Below are 22,754 nucleotides of genomic sequence, written 5' to 3' on the forward strand. Positions count from 1 at the left end.
GAATAATCAGTATAGCTAAAACAAAGGTAGCTGGTTATGGAATTTAACCTTTACTGAAATCTATGTCTATAAGCCAGTATGTTAAATTAAGATTCATTTTAATGGCCAATATTTAAAATTTCCATTTACAGTGTGTATATACATCAACCTTTCTATCAGGCCAGAAAAAGTTTGACTGCCTCATTTTGACAGAAGTGAAAAATATAACCACATTAAAATAAAACATCAAAATAAAACAGTCCCCCTTCTTTAGTTGTTCACATTGACTTCTCAGCCATCATTACATCATTAATCTGACACCGAATCCATAACACAGAAAAGCTGCACAGACCCTATTGAACATATCGTCTCTCCCTGTAGCTCCGTAATTGGCCTGTTCTTGCTGATATGAGTTATTAAGTAAGTAAAAAGAGAACATTCAGTATCGTTCCCTTCAACGGAGCGATTGTGTTGGAGGGAAGGCCTGCATTATGTGAAGGTAACAGCAGCCGGTGGAATGCTGGTTGTGATGGGGTCCAAGTGTCTGACAGAATTATCTGTGTCAAGTGGCTCTCTGACCACAGTTACATGATCTCATGAGGAACCCCCCGCACCCCCGTTCCCCATCCTCCACTCAACACACACAGATATATATATGTATATAATTATACACAGACACAGTCACAGTTAAAGCTGCAAGCCGCTCACACACACTACATCTGACCTAAAGGTCAAGGTGCACTGACTCCAGGGTTTGTCTGACTGGGCCTCTTGAAAGTCTCTTTGCATTCCAGCGCCTGGAGGAGGGGGGTTGGAGCAGCCAGGCTTATTACCGGAGCGAGAGAAAGAGTGATAGAGAGTGAGAGAAAGAGGGAGGGAGAAGAGGAGGGGGGGTGAAAGAAGCTGGAAGATATTATGGACTATTTCCTTGCCTAGAAGCCCAGAGCTTGTTCCCTCCCACTCAGCCGGCAAGTTTTACAACAAAAGTGGAGAAAACGCTGAAAACTTGAACCTGCTGCTCTCCTCCGACTGCCTCGGCCTTCCTAGTGGCTCGCTTGTTTTCTTTCCCCGCCGCTGCCTGCGCATGTTTCTCGCTCTCCTGCTCCCACCCTCCCTCTGCCTCCTTCTCTGGGCTGCATGTAAGGAGATCACTTTGTTTCCGTAGCCTTTTTCCGCGGTGCTGCAGACACACATGGAGAAGAGGATTGAATTTGAGGAGATACTGACAGGGTGGGAGGTGGGGTGAGGCGGGGAGGAGGTGGTGGTGGTTCACAGCTGCAAGAATCCCCTCCATCTTCCCCACACCAGGGCTAATGCTCCCCTCCCTCTCCCGCTCTCTTCTCGGGGTGTTTGACTCTCCCTCCGCCGCGCTGTCTCTGCTTTCTGCCTGTCGGAGGGGTGGGGGTGCCATATGGAAGCTCCGAAAAATTTAAGCGGATCGGAGATAAAGCGAGAGGAATCTTACATTTGTGAGCTCAGATGTCGGGAACTATGTGGTAAGTGCTCTTCTGTTTCTAGCGAAGCACTTTTCAGAAGTTGTGTCAGTGAGAATCTCCATCTGCCTGCCCTGCTCCGTAGCTAGCAAATTGGGTTTTTTAAAAAAGTGTTGGACTGGTGTTTTGTTTTAGGAAAAATGATTAAACAGAACTTTTCTTTCACTTTATGTTTGAAGCTGCTCTCGTCTCCCGGCTGTAAGAGGTTGTTGAATTTTAAATTTTGAGGGTCAAGGTGGACTGATACGGGGGGGATGGAAAACGGGGCCATATGGGGGAAGGGAATTTGGTGGGGTCAAAGAGAATGGCACGTTGGCTCGACAAAACTTTTTTAGTTGTGACACTGACACTGAAGCGTCTCTTTTGTATTTGGAGCTGAAGTGAAGGAGATCTGCGTTTCTGCCTGATTAAATTTATCCAATGCTCAGTTGTGATGGATTTAAATTATAGAACACACACACACACACACAAAAAAATTCTCAATTTCTTTAATAAATGAGGACAAGATCTGGAGAATTTCTATATTACAAAATTGTAGAGTAAACATTTCTGCTAACAAATTGCTCACTCACTGTTTTTAATCCAGAAATCTGCAAAAGTTTCAGAGTTCAGAAGCCCTGTCGGCTGAGCGCCGATCTGGATTTGGTCGGCCTTTGTTGAAATGCTTCTGGGTTGTAAATTTTTTTTGGTGGTGTTGCTGAAATGAAATGTTTCGGACTATCATGACTGCTGTGTGCTTTCTGCAGAAAGCTGAAGAAGATATTGGTAGATTTTGCTGCGGTTGCAAATGAACATTTCTCTGCAGGCTCCCTGAATGAGCCTTTTGTGTGATAAATCTAAAGGATACCTCAACAGCACTCTGTGCATCTTTATAGTACATTTTGAACTACGTATTTATTTGACAATGAATTGTTGCATTTAGTGTTTTATGTTTATTTAGTTTCTGTACATTTCCAAAATCTTGAATTAGCTTTTTTTTAATTTATTTTTACAAATTATTTGCAGCATATATTTGCAGTTTTTCACTTGCAAAAACATTTGCTAAACGTCACCATTTCTAGGCCTGTTTATTCCTTTGGTCTTTTATTTTAACCTCACCAGTGAGAAACTTCTCAACCATCCTCACTTTGCATGAATGCATTGAGAAAGTGAAGTAATTTTGGTCAGCTGCTGAACTTTAGTGCAGTGATTTATGTGCTTCACCTTGTTGGCTCGTTGGCTGTTGGCAGGTTTTGACCTCTCTCTCTCTCTCTCTCTCTCGTCTCGTTGAAGAAATCAGACCCCGTCTCTGTCTGACTCATTCTCTGCCTCCCTCGCTCCCTCTTGTCATTAGACATGGCAGCAACATGGGAATTAAATGTCTTGACTTGCAATTGTGAGCATATTTCTTTTGTGGAAGGTGCTGTCAAGCTGCAATTTCAATTAATTGTGCCTTTGTTTTTAATTTACCTTATTTAAATGATGCAGGGGATTTTTGTGTGTGTGTGCGTGTGTGTGTGTGCTGGATCTCAGTCAGCAGCACAGCTCTTTTATAGACACAGACACAATGTCTACTGCAGAATCTAGTTCTCTATTTTGAGCATGTAGGTCACAGTATAATGAAGCAGCAGAACAGTAGGCCGCCGTCATGAGGATTCGCGAAGTTTGCTGTCAAAAAGTTGCACTTTTAATAGAGGTAGCTCCTCTTTCTGCTCCAACTGTGCCTGCTAAAAATTGCACACTGCTTACTCAGCTCTGAGAAAAAGAAATATAATGTTCTCTCAGTTAGGGATGGGTGATAAGGACTTAAAAGTTTACCAGTATATTTTGTGGTATTTATTATAATATGGATAAAAATGATGATTAAAAATTCCTTGCAGCCTTTTTTTTGTGATACTAGATTATGTCAAACATAAATTTTGCCTTAAAAAAAGAAAACAAAAGTAAATAAAAATCAAAGAACAAATTATTGAATAGTGCTTCAGGACACAAGATACATGAAGTACTGCAATTTGTTTGTAGTACTTTTTTTTACTGCACTCACAGAAAAGTGACAAAAATTTAAAAAAAGTAATAACATTATTCATATATAAGCACTATCAAAATAATAATTAAAAAAATCACTATAACCAGTACAATAAATGCATTTCCCTACTCTGAGTCACACTCAGAATCTGTCCATATGAATTTGAAAAAGTTGAATGGAGAAACTTTGGCTTTATTTACTTTTCTAACTAAAATTGCTGTTGTCCAATCTGAAAGAAGCAAACATGTTTTTCCACTACATGTGTGCATACAGAAGATCGCAGCAGCTTTTTGTCCTTCACACCAAGCGTAGACTTGTCAGATAACCTCTCTGACCCACACAGCCAGTTTTAGCCTTTGCCTCATGCCTCGTCTGGTTATAAATTAGCCCAGTTGTTGTGTGCAAGCAGTAAAAAGGAAAAGCTCACTTAGCAGCAGTGATTTATTAGTTGTCGGGCTGCTGCTGACATCTGAATGACACAGGTGGCATTGAGGATGAAAACAGAAACCCAGAAGCGGGCAGGATCGGAAGGCTTCAGGAAATAGGAAGTGGTTTTCCCTTACTGCCACTCAACCAGCAGAGAAATAGTAGTTACGCTTCACTGTTTCCTGCTCCACAGTTTCTCTTTCTTTCACTGTTGGAGTGAAGGTTTTTCTTCAAACTACACCTCTTATTACTTCAGTACATTCATACAAGTTGTGCCAGTTGTTGACGGAGACCTTTTCCACTTGTAGATTGTAAAAGCGTCGTCTTCCTGTATCTGTATGTTCTATACACTGTATGCTGAAAGTCTTTTAAAAATCAATGGGTTATCCATCACTGTAAATCTAGTTGTGCATACTTCCATTACAACCATAATGCAACTAAGATAATATTGTTAGGATGTTTGCATGAGAGTCCCAATCTGGGTATTGTCTTACTCGGGCGCTGATCATATTACAAGAGTGCATGTAAATGAAATAAGTGGGCCTCTCTAGCCTCTCCTGTCCCCTTCACAACCATCTATAATACGCTTAAAGCACAACCTGTTTTTAGTGTTGATTACCACAAAGTTCAAACAATGGTTCTGATGTGTAATTTTGACAATATTTCTGGTTTAAATTGTTGGAAGATCATGCTGGGAGGCTAGCCTAATTTTGAATTTCACACTGCTGAAGAGAGCAGCCAACTTCTCTCAGTTTGAGCCAAGAAAACCACTGAGCATGTAGCCCTAATAATGCTAACCCCAGTCACTGGCTCGGCTTTAATTACGTTGTCAAGAGACGGAGGAAGAGGAGGAGAGACATTTGATCATTTTTCATGCTGCTAATATTTAAAGGAAAATAACCTGAATCCACTTTGGGTGTGTTGAGGTGGAGATTTTCAACACACCTAAAATCTGAGTTTGTTATTATTATATCATTACAGATAGAAAGATGGCTGATCATTAAAAGGTCCATGTGACGAGACAAACAATGAATCATGAAGTAATACAAATAAATACAAGTTTGTTTATTTTTCTAACTCCTAATTATACATTTTAAGACGTCCTAGCCATTCATATTTGTAAGAGTCCTAAAGATTGAGCAAAGTTAGATAAGAGATTTGTGTGGGGATAAGTGCAAATAGTAAACTAGGTTCCACATATGGAGTTTACACTCCATCATTTCTTTTAGGGATGTCTAAATATTTTTGCTTTAGTTCCTGTTCTATCCATGTTTTTTTTTTTGTTTTTTTTTGCCACTGTAGTTTAACTTTTACTGTTTAGTTTTAGTTTTGAATATCATCCTATCCACCTTATGAGGGTTTTAGTAATTACGATTTTCTCCAGCATACTAATTTAGCTTTCAGCTGATTCGCATATTTTGAGGTCTATGACATCTACACCTGATTTGTGTAAACTTTATTTGAATGCTACAAACTTCTGCTCTAAGTGATAAAAATACCCTGGGAAGTTTAAGGTAGTTGCAGGATCATCCTTATGTTTCCTGCAAAGCCCATGTCCCTAACTTTACTGACTACAATCGTAGCATCAGAGAATATGCCGCGTGTCGATGCATTTCCAGTTTGATGTATTAATGAAACGAAAAGATTTAGCAGTAATTGATCTGCTGATAAATTCTTAGAGCTAATAAGGGTAAAATGGGATGCTGTACTGTGGCTGGATGTTAACCCGTTCCTAGTGAAATGCAGAGACAAAGAGGTCGCTGCACCATTTCAGGGCCTCTCAGTGAAACTCCAAGATACGTTCTTACATGTTCTGTTTCGAAATCTATCTTCATGGAGCAAGTCATGAATCATGAACACTGCTTAACCTGCACTCTTTTGATGAAAACAAAAGTAAGAACTCAATACTCTGTTGGTTTGTCTTCAGCACTTAACTAATGACAGACGATAATGATCATAGATCAGTTGTTATTAAATTTTTAATGATGTTAGGCCAAGACTTCGGCATTCCTCTGAATATCTATTATCTATGACTGCGTCTTGAATCGGTTCCAATTTATCACAACAAGCCTATTTTCTTAATCTTAAGGCAACATTCAAAAAGATATTGCAAAGTAGGGATGGCGATGGGGTAAAATGATCTTACACAGATTTTCTTGCAGTAGAAATAACAATTTGCTTGTGTAGTTATTAAAGTTAAAACACACAATGTTCCATTTAGATCAGAGAACGATTATGAGAAGAGTTTCATCTTTTGCCATCTTTTGTATCAAACACAGTTGGTTCGTAATATTTGCCAAACACAAAAACTGTATTTTCATTTGAAGGTAAGCAAGAAGACACAGTGCACTCTATTACATAAGTCAAATTAAATTAAGTAAGGTAAAACTGAGCAGTCTCATTCAATAAATTAAAATATTATTGAAAAATCTTTTTATTTCAGGAACTTTATTACCAAGTTAAACACTTTATAGATTAATTGCACACAGATGGATGATTTGAATTCTTCATTTCTATTAATCATGAATATTTGCTGTTTACAGTTAATAAAAACATGACATTTAAAATTAGAATATTACATTGGATGAATAAAAAACTATGCAAAAAGAAATGTGGGTTTAATAAAAAGCATGTTAGATATCTGCTTAAAGGTTGTCCTTTTCAAAAGTTACTTTTAATCTGAAAAATGAGATTCATCTGGATGAATGTTGTAATTTATTGAACATGACATGATCCAAAGTTGTCATGCTGCTCGCCACCAGAACTGCCGTCTGCTTGCACCTGTTTGGACCTTTTGCCATTTTCCTGCAGTTTTGGTCCTTATTTCCATAATTTAGGAAAATGATCAGTAACTAAAAACATAAGCTGATATATAGCATCAATGCTATGCTTAGAAATCATTTGTTTATGGGGACAAAATTGAAAAAAGGTTGGAACAAAACAGGGTTAGGAATTGGTGAAGGGGCAAATTGACCCAGAGCCTTTTATTTGCACACACACAAATGCACAAACAGGATCGAATGCGAGCATAAAAAGCCCCAAGTGGGTTTATGATGATGATGATGATGATGATGTCAGGTTTTTAAATGAGGCTGTGTGACCCATTACCAGAGATCCATTTCTTATGATGCACACAGAAGCATAGAACAAGACATTAAAAAAGCTTCGTTTCTGTTCTTGTTTTCAATTAAAATCCTGTGATTATAAATTTTTTCTGTGGACAGTATTTTGTTAAACTGATAAGGTTACTAAAATGTTAGAAACAGATGAGCAGTATTAATGTTTCAGTCCTTGGTCTCTGAATAATAATAAACATAATAAACAACATGTAGAGGTTACAATTTAGTGCGGGTCACACATCTCAGAAAAATAGAAAGAGTCCTCCTCTCTGAGCTGGAGGTTTGCACTTTGACCTGCCAGCGGATGAGAGTGTTCGTTACCTCAGAACTTTTTATCAAAAGGTGTTCCTGTTGCCCTCTTAGCGCATTAACTTTTTTTTTTTTGTTGTTGGAAAAGCTTAACACCACCCCAAGCCAACATTTTTGCAAAATTTTGAATTTTGCAGTTTCCGTCAATCTTTGTTCGACCTTCAAAATGCGCATAAAAAAGGTTGTTGGAAACGCGGCTTACATAGAGTTAAGAGTTTTCTGCAGTTGCCTCTTACTGAATCTACATGTTCTAATACAACCTTGCAGTAACAGAGGTTACTGCAAGGTGCTTGGAACAAACTTGCCTTCTGAATGTTGGGTCATTTGACTGATTTCATTTCAAATAGTGCTGACATTGTTTATTTTCAGAACAATCCAATAAGTGTTTTATTCTGAGGGATTTATCTCATTTTGTGTTTGAGCAATCTCAGAGATGTTTGTTTTGGACAGCTGCCTGGTACTTGGGTCAAGAGATCATGATCAATTTGTCTGCTTCTCTTTGAGCCAACAGGAGTTTGTCCTCCTGCTTTGCAAACCAAGGGGTTGCAGGACTTCTTTGTGAACCCGTGTGTGTTGTTGTGTGTGTGTGTGTGTGAGTCCGTCCCACGTGATTCCCTTTGTATCATTTTAAACAGCTCTGCCTTTTGTGGACACACAAACCCTGTGCTGGGGTGGGGAGTAAGGGGTACAGCTCTGAGGGGCATGCAGGGAAATGGCGTCCATGCATTTAGCGTTTCCGTTCTGAGGGTGGTGCAGCTTGGCTGTTATTGGGGGGGTAGGTTGGTGGATAATGCAGACACAATGGTCTAAGTCAAACATTAGGAGTGAGACAAAGGACACTCCACTCAGGTCACCGGGGGGCAACTCTTCCCATTATCTGAGGGAAGTGATCTTAACTGGGGGAGTTTTTAAACCCATCAGCAAATTAGTGGCTGCTGGTGTGTGCCTGGGTCATGATCAAAGCCTCGACAGTGCATCTGTTTACAGAGGAACCCCGCAAAGCTCAGGACAGCAGTCACAAAACGTGGGGCTGGGCTAACAGCAAGCATGCTATCATGACTGTGTTATCGTTGTCACAGCTGTGGTGTTTACTCTTGGGAAGCACAGGATGCATTCTTTCTCATCTGCACCAAAAGCGGGACCATGTGTGAAAGGCAACGCTACAAGTCCCATGCACCACATGCATCCACTTGGGTTTTCAGAGGAGTTAAAACTTTGTTTTATAGGAAGCAACTCCATTATTATGATGCATCTCTTAAAATAGCCAGTAAAATAATGTTTCACTAATGTCTGAGAATGTACATTTTTAAATAATAGGGCCGCAATTGACAACTATTTTCATAATTGATTGTTCTGATTGAAAAAAAGCCGCATTCTACAGATTTTTAATTTAATAACTAAAGCATTCTTAATACAATTTTAGAAATCCATTAACAAATAATTTAATTCCTTTCTAAATAAAGAAATAAACAGCATAACTTTTAGTGATTGATTGTTTAATTTTTTAGCAAAGGATGCATTTTAGCTAAAATAAAAATGTTTTGACTTAACACCAATACAGTTAAAGGCTGATCTGATAACAGATTATTAATTGATAGCAAAAGGTGATTAATAGTAGATTCATATTTTTATAGGATTTGAAGCTAAAACTAGGCCACTTGAGTATCAGGAAGCTGATTTTATTTTAAATGGACAATTTTGTTAAGTGTGTTTTTCAACAAATAAAGCTTTTAGAGTCTGTATACACCATCTATTAATTAATTGATAACCTAACTAGTTGACAATTATACCAATAATCGATTCATCCATGTAACTCATGTCATGTTTGTTGTTACATAAATTACATCAAATCTGGTATATTTTTCTTTTAGCTGAAACTTATGATGTCTTTCAAATTTCCCGGCTTATTATCATTCCCAACTTATTTGATTGTTTTCAGCTAAACCATCTGCAAACTAGGAACGTAAAACTCCAACAATACCCAGTCCTGTTAATAATTTCTTTACAATTCAATTTTAATAAATTCTGTTCATTGTTATAGCACCTATTCACAACGAAACATTAATGAAAACAAATATTCAATTTGAGCTCCAGCTCAAGATTTACAGTATTTGAGCGCAGTCTAAATATTATTCAACCTAGAGCTTTTATCTATAAAAAATGCAAAGTGTGCTATTTATTTTAATAAAATCTATTGTATAAAATAGCAAATAAATTTAATTCTCTGTTTTGAGGAGAGACATCACATTGAACAGGAAGACTGACCTTCTCTGGCTGAAGCAGTTGGGATTAAATCATAATTTGGTTTTACTGAACATCTAAAAATATTCAAGGTAATAAAGGAAAAACCTTAATACTCTTGTCATTTGTTACATTACTTTAAAAAAAAAAATCTTAAACAGCACTTGCTTATTTAATTAAATCAGTTAACTGAATTAAGTAATCGAAATGATTTTCTTGTCATATATTTAATGTCAACAAACTTTCTGATTAAATGACTGCCGTTTTCAGCCACACTGGCTCCTGACTCTCAGGTGCAGGTCAGGTCTGAGTGTTTTTTATGAGCTTGCTAGCTTGTCAGGTTGTAACCATGTTTATTACTTTAAAACAAGGCGTCAATTACGTGGTAATTACATGCTCTTAAAGCAGCAACTTAACTGCTCGACATCAGGAACATTTACGTTTTTGTCTCCCGGAAAGCGGTTTCTGTATTTTTGAAGTTGAAATCTTGAAAAAAATAAATGAACACCTAAAAGTTGAACTAAAAGAGAATCAAACTGAAGTTCGTTTTAAAAATCTTTCAAACGACTGAAGTGAGCATCACCGCTCGCATGTCCCTGTCCCACGGTGTGCGTCATTTTTCAGATGAAACCCTATGCGTGTTTGTGTGACTGAAGGGCCATTATGGGACAAGCTTTTAAGCGAGATCTGGGAAGTGGAAACCTAATACTGGCTGACTGCTGCTCTTGTGTACATGATCCCCACAGCTGCTGGACTGAGAAGAGGAACGAAGGAGAGAAAAAAGGAAGAAAAAGAGAGGAGGGGGCAGAGGAGAGAACGGTGCGCTCAGTAATTAGTTGTCTGGTTTTGTATTGACCAGTCTGGTGCTTAGGCCTTGGGGACTGTTAAATTTGCCATTGAAACTGAAAGGATTATGCACCCAAAAGAAATTAAGCAGGAGCAATGAATAGATTGTGGGCCACATGGTGAACCGCTGATTTTTTTTTTTTCTCATCTCCTTCAACCCTCAGGTTTGCTTCTTCTTCCTAAAGCCTATAGGTTTGTGTTTGAAGCTCCTGTTTTTCCTGTTCTAGGTGACAGATTTATACTGGGATGATGACTCCTCCTTTAAGGACTGACCTTTTAAGGAACAATCAACCCACTTGTTAAATCTTTGCCAACTTTCTAACATGGAGTCAAAACCCTCAATTCCTGTTTCATGTTAGCTGTAGGGCGATGGGTGTGATTTTTGTGAAAGTGTAATAAAATATGCTCAAACGATGACGAGCAGGAATTGATGTGCTCTGCCTGAAAGGGATTTATGTCTCTGTTTGCTCCCACCGGGGCTTGCCTTCTTTATTTCCGTGGGTGCGCTCTGGATGGGACCTGCGCTGGAGACATATTGTTCTTTACATCAACGTCCAGTGTAAGCCAACAGTCAGTCATCTCCCTCTTACACTGTGGACGGAAAATGAAAGTTCTTTCTGGTCATAACCGTATCACAGCCTCCTTGTTATGACCTGCAGGATGTGTTTCGGGAGGCCTTCGTAAGGGCTGGTAGTGAACGTTGGACTGAGTCTGCAGCACTCATTGAACCTGCTGAAGCCTCGAGGGTAGCTTGGAGATGTTACAGAAGTGATGTCACGTTCTCTCTGTTTGTTTAGCTGGCAGAGGCGAGCGAGCCACTCAAGTCACACACTGTGACTTAAAGTGAAAAGAAAAGAAAAAGTCTAATATTTCTTGTGTTCCTCTTGCCATGAGGTACGGTCCAGTTACCGGTATCAAGGTCAGCCAAGGTTTTCAGAGTTACGGTTGAGAAATCGATGCTACAGTTTAAGGTCCTTTGCTGAGGTGCAAGAGAAAGTGCCACACTAGATGTATTCCCATTGACCATATAATTTAGCAATTTGACATTTCGAGAATAAATCTGGTTAATGGAAGCACTCCAATTCCTCCCACCCCCAAAAAAATTGTTTTTCAACAAACAGTTTTGTCGTTAGGATGAGGTGTTTTTTTTTTTTCGGCCATATCAAAATTAGTTAACTTTGCAAAACTGCAATGGAAACACTTTTTTTTGCATCAAATAATCAACAACTTGAAGTTGCCGCTGGTTCAAACCACAAAGAACAAGAATGTGACAAGAAGTAGTTGGAGGAGCATGGACTCGTATTGCTGTGTGATATCGGCCACCTGGCTGAAAGAAGGCGCCTACACTTTTCTTTTTCATGCAAGAGAAACACATTTGTGTGTTTGGAAATATTTCCAGTCAACATGAAGGACCTCTACAGCAGGCATCTCCAACCCTGGTCCTCAAGATCAACTGTCCTGCACACATAAGTCAAAAGACTGAATTACCTCTTCAGCACTCCATCAGGTTTGACAAAGCTGTGGTAATTAGACATTCATTAGATTCAGCTGTGTTGGAGCAGGGTTGCATCTAAAACTTGGTGGACAGTAGTTTTCAAGGACCGGGGTTGGAGACTCCTCCTCTAAAACGCTTATCCTGACCCAGTAATATTTTTGATGTTCCATCCAAAAAGGCATTTTTATTCAAACATTACATTTTGGTTTGATATGAGTTTTTCATCTGCACCAAAATGGTCACATCACACTAGATAAACAATAGCATGCATATACATGTGCGACAATTTTGAGGTAAATGCTACTATAGATAAGCTAAGTAAATACCATTTTAATCTATATCTCTGACAGTTTTTTGTTAAGTATTATTTTGAATGTTTTGTTTTGCCGGCTGTAATCAAAGGTTCTAATAAGTATAGATTTTGTAATTATAAGGCAAAGATTGGCTCTCATGCTAAATAACTCATTCTTTTTGTTTCTGTGTCATCAAGCAAATTGGCTTCACTGTTTTTTTTACACCTAGCTACGTTTTAAAATTATTGATTTCTGTTGTATTTCGTCGATCATTTGTATCTGTACAAGAGGTCGCTCCGCAGAATGCAGTGATCCTCATATGCAGCTATAAACCTGGCTGTCTGAGTGTTACCCCCGTTTGGGGGTCTGTGTGTGTCCCCTCCCCTCATCGCTCCCCGTAATAGATTGTCCCCTTGCTCTCGGTTTGAGCCCACCTTTAAACAGCCAAAGGCCACGGAGGTTTGTCTGTGAGCCAAGCGATGGACCGCAACAATAGGCGCGCTCCAGGTTGTCCGTCTGCGTACGGAGGCCCGCGGCCACCCCGAGCCCCGGGCGCCAACACGTGACGGCGATCCGTCGACGTGGCTCCCTCCAGCCCGACCGCGCCAGGTAGCAGGCGGGACACGGGACGTCCAGGGTATGCAGATCTCCACTATTTGTTTTGTTTTTAATCTGCATGTGTTTCAGTCCACCGCCGCCTAACCAACATGGCTTCATGCTTCACGGGCTGCTTGATGCCGGCGTCTCTGCATCGCGTTCATTCTGGGTTTCGTGCTTCCTGCTGTTTGTCTTTCAGGACAGACTCTTTGTCTGGCTCCAGCCTTTATACCGGCTGGCTGGGATGGAGCCTGTTCTTGTGTGCGTGCCCATTCACAGCGACGCGTCTCACTATATCCCAACGTGTTTGTATTGTGACCCCGAGCCCGCGAGGCTGACAGCGTCGACTTTGAATAATTTATGATGCAAAACAAAGATTAATTTTATGTGTAAAATCTGTTTTTTCCTCCTTTCTCATCATTATATTTAACACGCCGATGTATTTATTTGCCATGGGAATAGATGCAGATTCCTTCTGGCAAATGCTTGTTTTCTCAGCCGTCTGTGGCTCAGGGACGAGGATCTTGCTTTTTTTTTTTTTTTTTTTTTACTTTAGCATATCTACATTCATATGGAAATGAGGGGCAGAGGAATCCCACATCAACTTGATCTGTCCATGAATAGCTGCCAGTGTTTGGACTGACCCCGAGCTGACTCGAACGCACCGGCCAGCCTCCTCCATCTGACCACAGAGCCCAGGGCACCACCGCAACACACCAATATATCCGCACATGTGGACACCAGAGATAAACACGGAGACGCTTATAATCCTCCTCACCACAGTCTGCTGGTCCTGAGCTCTCAGGAACATTTTCTACCACTGCAAGCATCTGTTACACACACAAACTGCAGCACTGAATCCCTGCCAGGCGGCAGCGTTGCATCATATTTTTTCCCCTCCTTATCCTGAAAACCCTTTTTTTCTTATTCCATTAAGATTTAGTTAACAGACAATTCAAAAGTTTAATGTCAATTTTTCTTTCAAGCTAGTTAGAAGATGATATTTAAATTATTTATCTTCACCTTACAGATTTCAAAATGTCTCTTCATTTTGAATTTGCAACATTTTTAAAAAAGGGAATCTGTTAAGAGGATAAAAAAAATAAGAATAATAAAATAAAAAGGAAAATTTTATTTTTTTTATGGGAAAAAATGTTTCCTGATTTTCATTATTTTTCTGTTTTTTTTTCCTGTGAGAAGCTCAAACGTCTAAAAGCAGCGTCTCAGCTCTGCGACGTCACCGACTCACTCCTCCGATTGAATTAGGATTATCTGCATTCACTGCGCTGTCCGTGAATTAATATCGTATTTGAGGAGCCGCTCTTCTAATAAATTTTGAGCGTGTTTCCTTCTCAGGGTTCCTCCGACACAATGGGCCTCACAGACCGAACCGCTGCTTTTGGATCTAGCAGCGGGCGTCCATCAAATGCGATTTGTCTCGGTGGATGTGCCGGTTTTATAAAAAAAAAAAAAAATTTCTTCCTTTTTTTTGTCCTCCAGGATTAGAGGCCCACCACCCAGACCCAACTCCAGTCTGAGCTTCTCTTGTCTTTGACTCACACACAAAACGTTTCTGTTCGATTTAGTTTTTAATTATCTAATCATCTCATTGGCAACCATGCACAGAGAAAGATGAGATATTTTTATTACACCTGCATTTTAGCTTAAACTTAAATATATTATTTATGTGTTATTTCATGGCATTAAAATATTTTGAAATAGTTTTTTGGGTATTTTTGCATTGGTCATATATTTCCCTCTTCATTAATTTCTAATCTAGACATTTTTATTTTTGGAATAAAGCACATAATATCAATTCTTTTTATTAAACTAAACATTTGTACAGTCCAAATGGCTGATTTGTTTATAGTCAGAAAATGGTAGGAATTTTAGATTTTGAGGCGTTTAATGAAAAGGAAAAGAAACTCATTTTCAGTACTTGACCTGATCACAGCTGATAAAGAGAAATTTGGTTGGTTTTGATCTTGAAATTTCTTTATTTGTTTAATTAATTCACAGTTTAAAATGAACGTGTCACATGTTGACATAAACAAAAGTTTTGAATGTAGTGTAGAAGAAAAAACTCTTAGTCTGTCTTCTCTCTCAAAAGTCAATTCAATATACAATAAACAACTTCGCATCAATCAATCATCCATGTAGATGCATGTTTAAACACAAAACAGGCAAAATATATGTGCATAAAGATAACCAAGTTAATTTTTTTGTGTTGTCTTCCACAAATATTGCATTTCTTGCGTAAACAAATAAATGCATACAAAAAATATCATCCGTAAAATTTACAATTCAAACTAAAGCAATCGTGACATTTTTAATTTACTTAGAAGTTATTTAGCCCGAATGTAATGGTAGACTAAGTAAATCACGCTTCAGCTCAACTTCTAAACCGGTGTCAGGCTATAAAAAGAGCAATATGCAGGAGGAGGGCCTCGACGTGTGTGTGTGTGTGTGCGTGCGTTCTGTTTTGTCTCTCCATTTGGACTCATTGAGGACACAAAGACTCAGAGCAGCAGACGACTGGCTTGTTAACACACAGGCAGCGGTGAATTAGTGTGTGTCGCTGGCAGTGAAGGGGACACTCCTCTAGTGTTATGACGGGAGCCTTTCACCGGCGTCGCACTCCACTCCAGCACCCACAAGTGTCCGAATGCTGAATGGGGAGGATTTGTTGCTCCGCACTTAATTAAACAGCACTTTAAATCGCGGTTATGCTGAAGAGGCTTTTTTGTTCCTCGCCCACCTTTACGTTTAAAAAAAAAAAAGAAACGGGCAGAGACCCGGCCACTTCCGGAGCGAGTCCTGGAGCCTTTCATGCTGCCGATCACAGCGTCACGCCGCTTGTGATCTGCTGCAGAGTCAAGGGCTGAGTTTGTCCTCATCCTGTCGTTGAGACTTTTGAGGTAAAATGATTTTGACTTGTTCATCGTTAAATAAATGTATTTAATAAAAGAAGAGCAAATGGAAGGTTTTGATTGAAATGTGAGGATTATTCCGTCAAGGCCAAATGCAGTGAGAGGAGTATAGCGGGTGACTTCTCAGGGTTTTAGGAAATGATGGTGAACTCTGTGCTTTGTGCAGCAGCCTGTGGGCTTGACCTGAGGAGTGGGGGCCGAGGGAGACAGGCCCTGTGGCCCTCACAAGGACAACAGGTCAGGAGCAGTGGTGTCTGAGTCAGTTCAAGTCCAGATTTGCGTTTTTTGTTTAACAGGAATTAAAGACATCTTCCTAACCCGTAGGGGACTCTCTTCAGCTTCTGACAATTCCAGATAATTTTTTTTTTTACCATATTAATTTGAATCTTGTAAAAACAGTGTTTTGCTTTTATTATTACTGTCAAAAGGCCTAATGTCTGCTGGGGCCTTGCGCCCTTACAGCCCTAAAAGGATTCCATTAGTTTCGCTTTCAGTGCAGCTTTCCTCTCCCCTCATGCCCTAAATCATACTTTGAATTTCCGGCAGCTATAACTCGAAGACGAACGAACGCTTTTTGTCCTCTCACTCTGCCCGCAATCACAGCCTGCTGGCAGCCCGGTCCCCTTTCAGAAAGCACAGACGTGATCGGTTCAGACGCCGCGTTAAAAAAAGGAAAAAAAAAAGAGTGAGAACCAGCGGCAGGGCTGGAGCTTCTCATCCGTTCGAAACTCCTTTGTATTTGCTTTGCTTTGCTGCCTCGTAATGACGCGTGAGCGCCACTGACACGGGGGAGGAGACGCGGTGCCGCAGCCCTCGGCATCTAGCTGCCACCGTTTCCAGGCGTGATGATGTTCCAGGGCAACATCTGCCAGGCTTGCTGTTCGCTTCTCTGAGCAGTGCAGAGAGACACTGAGCTGTGCAAACAAACCCAACACTGTTGGGTAAACTCTCGCTCTGCTGGCCTTTTAGTTGCTTCCAGTTTAGCAAAAAAGTGTGAAGTTTTACCGGCAGAGTCACTGTTCAGCTGTACTCAGGGACGGTTTGATGTATGAGCGTAACACATTTTAGAAAGCATCCCCTGTGTTTCTTTGTGTAATATTTTAAAATTGGGATCAAATCTCAAAACAGTTTGTTAAAAATGTTAATGACATTCTCCTTTCAGTCAAACATCCTATATAAAATAATTAATTTGATAAATGTAAATTTAATCATAGACAGGAAGTTTGAGCAGGGAAATCCTCACACCTCCTCACACACACACAGTCACCCCCACACACACGCACACACACCCGTACACACCCAATCACACACACACACACACACACACACACACACACACACACACACACACACACACACACACACACACACACACACACACACACACACACACACACACACACACACACACACTTCTGATTTAACATACATGTCTTCTTTGTATGTCAGGTAAAGGGAAATATTACTGTGCTCGTCTCTTTATTTTTATATTTACCAATGAGGTCATTAATAAAAACAATAACAAATGTGTTTATTTAAATATCAAGGCAGTTAACTAACATGTCTTTTTTTTTTCTTGTATAAGTGTCCAATCATTAAAGCACCTTTTTGGTAGTTTAAACTAAAATGGATTTATGAATTGGAAATGAAATCTGTTTGGTTTACTTGAACTGTAAGAATTCAGATACTGAACTATTGAATTGAATTAATCTGTGTAAATTTGCAGTGACATTTTACATTTTTGGCTCACCTTAACTGGAAAATGTCTCCAAATGATTTTCTGCATCAAGTATGATCACAAAAAGCCTTTTTCTTTTTGTTTTTTTTAACCAGTTCCAGACCCCTGCTGACGGCTGGTAGTTTTGTTACGTCTGGAAGTGGTTATTAATGGCAGTAATATTTCTGGGCAGACCTCTTATTCGTGATGGGAACTGCCCTGATTGTTGTATGAACACAATACCCTGTCGTTCTTACTCCACTGGTTCCTTTTGCTTTCCTTCCTCTGCCTTTGAATTTGCTTATTTTCTGCCCCGGTTTGTCACCCCGTGCCCCCGCCCCTCATCCTCTCCCCTTTGATTCGGCCCCCTCCAATAGCAACCTGTCACATGAAGCATGGCGGCTGCAGCCGGGCCTCCTTACAGCTTTCTACACTTCATGCTGAATCACATGCCTGAAACTTTTCACCGCTTTTCGTGCTCATCAACATATGTTAACCGTATTGTTTAAGTCAAATACAAAATGAGATTATATTTGTTTATTTATCATAGTGCCAAATTAAAAGATCCTGAAATAAAACCTGTAATTAATTTACTTAGATATTTCTTCAGTAATTTTAATACAATGAGAGCAAGAAGATTGGAAGAAGAATAGTTACTAAACTGTAAATTTAAAAATATCATTTTATTTCAATAAATCAAAGAACAAACTTTCATCCTAACAATACTGATATGTTGACACCTTCAATCAAATCTCTGTCCAGCCTTAGCAAATGATTAAACATGCTATTACTTTCTGAAACAAACGATGATCATATTGATTGGATATGCTTGTTTTTTTTTTTATTTGGAATGCTCAGTTTTTATTAATTTGCTGTTTATGTATGAAATTCTCTGATGAGCAATAACCTTAATTTAATCAGATAAAAACCTAATGAGAGTTAGAATCTCTGTTTTCTTTATGAGTAAAATAAAAACATGGATTTTATTTTAGAATCAAATCTAATTCATAATTATTACAATAACACAGCAGTTTTAAAAAAAACGAATGTCTTTCACCATAGGCATATTTCTTACAGATTTTAGTTTATTTCAAATTTCGGGTAATTAAATGAAGTAATTCTGCCTTTATTTTACAAGTTTTAAAGACAAATTTGTGGTTCCCGGTCATTAATTTGCTTGATTTGTTTCACTTAAGCTCTTTTTTAAACAACCCAAACTTTAAATGAGTCTATAAATAAAATCTCATATGCACTGATGTATTTCAAGACGTGCTCACGAGTTCAGAGAGATAAAATCAGCCGTTTTCTGCATCGTTTACCCCGTCACGTTGGGATCAAGCCTAGCAAGAATTATTAGACAGGAAGTTTTAGTTTTAATTAAAAACGACTCTTAGAAGCAGTGTGAAAAGAAATCGTAGCTCTGGGGGGGCCCCCAGACACGGACCCGAGAGGGGGGTGAAATAAAAAAATGCTGGCTAAGCTATCCGTTTCACACGCGCAGGGACAGAAGGTTCGATATTCATGCGATCGATGAATGAAAAGGCACAATGGCAAAATCGGACGGGCTCCTTTTCAAAACCACGTCTCCAATGTCCCCCCCTCCACCCCCTTTCCCACCACCACTCCAACCCCTTCGCCACCACCCCTCCAGAGTCTGCAGTCGCTGGGCGGCTGGTGTGGCAGGCAGAGAGAGATAGGGAGAGAGAGGAGAGCAAGGGTTACATCAAGGCTGCTCCCTGGACCGTGCAAACAAGTCTAGACCGGTGACCTGTTCAATGGCTCCTTTTGAGGAGCGGGGCAAGTTCGGTCAGAGCGAGGAGAAAGGCAGGCGCAGCTTCTTTTCACCGCCCGAGCAGCTCACAGCCCGCCATCGACAGGAGGTAAGGAGGGCTGGGAGGGCAGGCATCTGCTTCCATGGTTACGGGCCGGGTATGGGGACCCCACTATTGAGGAAGCTCCGTTCTCATGCTCCCACAGAGGCAATGTCACGCATTTTAAAATTGCGCCAGGCCGGGCAAAGGACCACGTCCACCGGCGGTGTGGTCGCTCCTTTTTAGACCGAGGGGGGGGGGAAATAAAAAGAAAGCACGTCAGCTTTTAGGAGGGATGTGTGTGTGTGGGGGTGTGCATGTGTGTGTGTATGTGTGTGTGTGTGTGTGTGTTTTTAGGGAGGCAGCATGTGCTGGGGAAAGAAAGGAAGAAAGAAATAAGTCACATGGTCAACGCAAATCTGAACTCAACTAACTGCAGCTACTTTAGGGCTTTTTTATTATTACGTTATTTCTTCTCCGCTTCGGTTTTTTAGGAATCGGCATGAATGATTTATTCCTGAAGGGAGCAAAGGTCAAGTTTTATGTGGTGAACTCCTTTGTTTAGAGGTTGATGGGATGTTGATGAAGATGCCGTCCAGGCCGCCTAAAAGCTGTAAAACAGCAACAAAGTGCCAGGATGTTACTTTTTTTTTTTACAGCGTATATTCACGCTTAGTGGCTTTTTGTTCCCATAACAGGCTGGATCGGGTTGCGGGTCGGTGAAATGTGACAAGTCGCGTCTGCCCGCCTGTTTGTTTGTTGATTTGTTTGTGTTTGGGCACAAGCTGTGCATGTGTGAGGCGCCCGCGCGGGTCGGCTCGAATGGGGGACGGCTTGGGCTTTTTCTCCGCGAAGGCGGGGTGTGCTGGAACGTTGAGTTTGGTGGCGCAGCTGATGCTTTTACCCCCTAACACACTCCACACAGAGCGGACAGATGGCCGGCCCTCAGGAAGGGCTCGGGGCGTTTGGATTTGCTCGGAGACCGTGGGAACGTCTTTGGCTGACTTCACCTGCTCGGGGGAGCCTGTGTGACTGGATTAAACTGCAGTGAAAGAAGTGAGAAATTACAGCGAATAAAAGCAGCGGTGGCGAGGCTTTGAAGAGGGTCCCAGCATTCTTCTCTGATGGTTCAAGAGAGGAGAAAAAAATGGAATGAGACCTGTATTTTTTTTTTCTTTAAAGACCAATAAACATCACTCGTTTGTGTGTGAGTGGAAAAGGAGACAGGGTGGATGGGTTCATTCTGGCTTTTGGAGATTTCTTTGTCGTCTTAATTGGTACCATTTTGTTGAGACATTAGACAAGATGTTTGGCCGTCTCTGCTTTTGATTATCTCTGTCTCAGAAACACTGCCATGTGCGTGCTCTGATTTATTCCTATTAGAGAAGAATAGGGCCGTTTGTCAGGCTTTCATCTGATCGATGCCAAGATGCATGCACACTTTACGTTCACACTCGTAAGAAGCAAAGTGCTGTGCATTTAATGGGTCATTAATTATGCATTTCAAGTGAGATGAATCACCTGAGCTGAAGTGTTGTCTTTAGCTCTTTTCAGTTTGAGTGCAGTTGGAGTCTACAAGGACGCCACTTGAAAGCGTTCCCACAGGTGTGAAACTAATACTTTGGTCCAGACCAGTTAGAAAACTAAAATAATAACACTTAAACTTGGACTATAATCACTATATGCAGAGAGATTTCACACTGTGGTCTAAAGATCCCTAAATATTATTACTGTTGGCTTTTTTAATCCCTTTCTGTAAGCTAGAATGGTGACATGTGTTTCTTTAATCTAAAAGTACTTCAACATTACAAATTAAACATTTGGGTTTAAACTTCTAGAAACATCCAATCACTCCTTCCATGTGAACTGTGGAGAAAAAGTTCCCAGATGAACCAGTTCAGTTAGAATCAGAATCGGCTACTTTTCCTTTGATCACCTCTGATTTGATCAGTGATTAGCAGATTAAAAATCTGTTATTTCATGTTCATTTAATACATTAAAACTTAGAATATCCTTAATCTCCAATAAAAATCCTCCACTCTCAGCGTGAACCTTGATGCGCTTTTGTTATTAAATGAAATGGCTGCTAAAAATGTCATGTGATTCCTTTAGTTTCTGTTGGATTTAAATCTGTTTTTAAAGAAACTGCAGCTGTAAACAGTGCTAGAAACGGCAAAAATACAAAATCTGAACAAGTATTTTTGTCTGGTTTCTAGAGCAAATATCTCAGTAAAACTTCAAATAAGACAAAACTAACAAGTGATTTTTCAGGAGCTTGTTTTAAGTCAATTCCTTAATATTGATTAGAAATGACTTTGTCCATTGGCAGATTACGTCACTGATGACGTGAAAAATATCTTGTTAAAAGTGAAATAATCTGCCAGTGGAACAAGTTCCTATATGTTGCTAAAATGTTAGTGGAAAGTTAGTTTTGTCTTATTTCAAGTGTGCTACAATATTTAAACTAGAAACTGTATTAAAGAAATACTTGTTTTTATAGTAAATTGGCAGATCAAACCTCAAAAAAAAAAAAAAGAAGGAAATTGGTAACGGCCAGAATATTCCCCACAAGCATTCTTTACTTCTTTTTCTTTTTTTTTTTTTTTTTTTTTTTTTATGATTTTCAGTTTACAGCTAATGAAAACTTAACATTTAAGATTGGAATACTGCATCAGGACAATAAATAAAAAAACTAAAGTTTGTATTTTAAGAAAATAGTGTGGGCTTAATAACACCTGCTTAAAGGTTGTTATTTTCAAAAGCTGCCTTTAATCTGACAGACGAGCCTCAGCTGGCGACTTTGTGCAGCAGGAAATCAAAGCATGATATTAAAATCATTTCAGGTGCCTCTGAATGTTGATGCTTTTTAAACCACAACTATTCCCGGTTGCTGTTATTCTGAGTGCCTCAGTGAAATGCTCTGTTGCAGTTTGACAGCAAAAAGCACAAGAGTTCAATGTGGATTCTCAAGTGCGCTTCATCCAGGAAGTGTGTGTGTGTGTGTGTGTGTGTGTGTGTGTGTGTGTGTGTGTGTGTGTGTGTGTGTGTGTGTGTGTGTGTGTGTATAGTAGGGTTGAGGACTAATAAAATCTAGTTTTGTCCTTAGCTCTCTAAAGAGTTTTGGAACAGGAACATTAGATGACTGTACCAAAATAAAAAGCTTTAAAAGTGAGCCTGTGAATTTAAACAACACAAACTTTCCTCGTTGTTCTCATATACTCGAGCATATCGTTGTTGCGGCTTCATTTCCTCTGATTCTTTACTTTCAAGCTTTTCTCTGTGTCTCGGAAACATGTTGCCTGAATACTGGCAGAGTATGGGAACCCATTTTCTGTCCGACTAGCAGAGCTGTTTAGCAGTGATGGAGCTGCTCTCTGAAAACGGACGGACACTAATTGGGTTACTGGAGCTGGTTCCCCCGTTCACTTCTCCACAGTACATAAATACACACTCAGAGACGTTTTGTGCTCTGGCCCTGCTGACCTGTTCACAT

At 39.9% G+C, this 22,754-nt stretch overlaps 1 long non-coding RNA gene across 1 annotated transcript in view; it reads left to right on the forward strand.

Annotated features, from left to right (window-relative positions):
• Positions 1-207: 207 nt before the first annotated feature.
• Positions 208-22,754, forward strand: part of LOC145554835 (uncharacterized) — a 52,561-nt gene continuing 30,014 nt past the window's right edge. The window contains exon 1 of the long non-coding RNA XR_014090848.1: positions 208-1,475. This is a non-coding gene — a long non-coding RNA (uncharacterized LOC145554835). The remainder of the gene's footprint in view (positions 1,476-22,754) is intronic.

Source organism: Poecilia reticulata, chromosome 14, assembly GCF_904066995.2.
Source record: "Poecilia reticulata chromosome 14, P_reticulata-male-v2, whole genome shotgun sequence".
Lineage (NCBI taxonomy): Eukaryota > Metazoa > Chordata > Actinopteri > Cyprinodontiformes > Poeciliidae > Poecilia > Poecilia reticulata.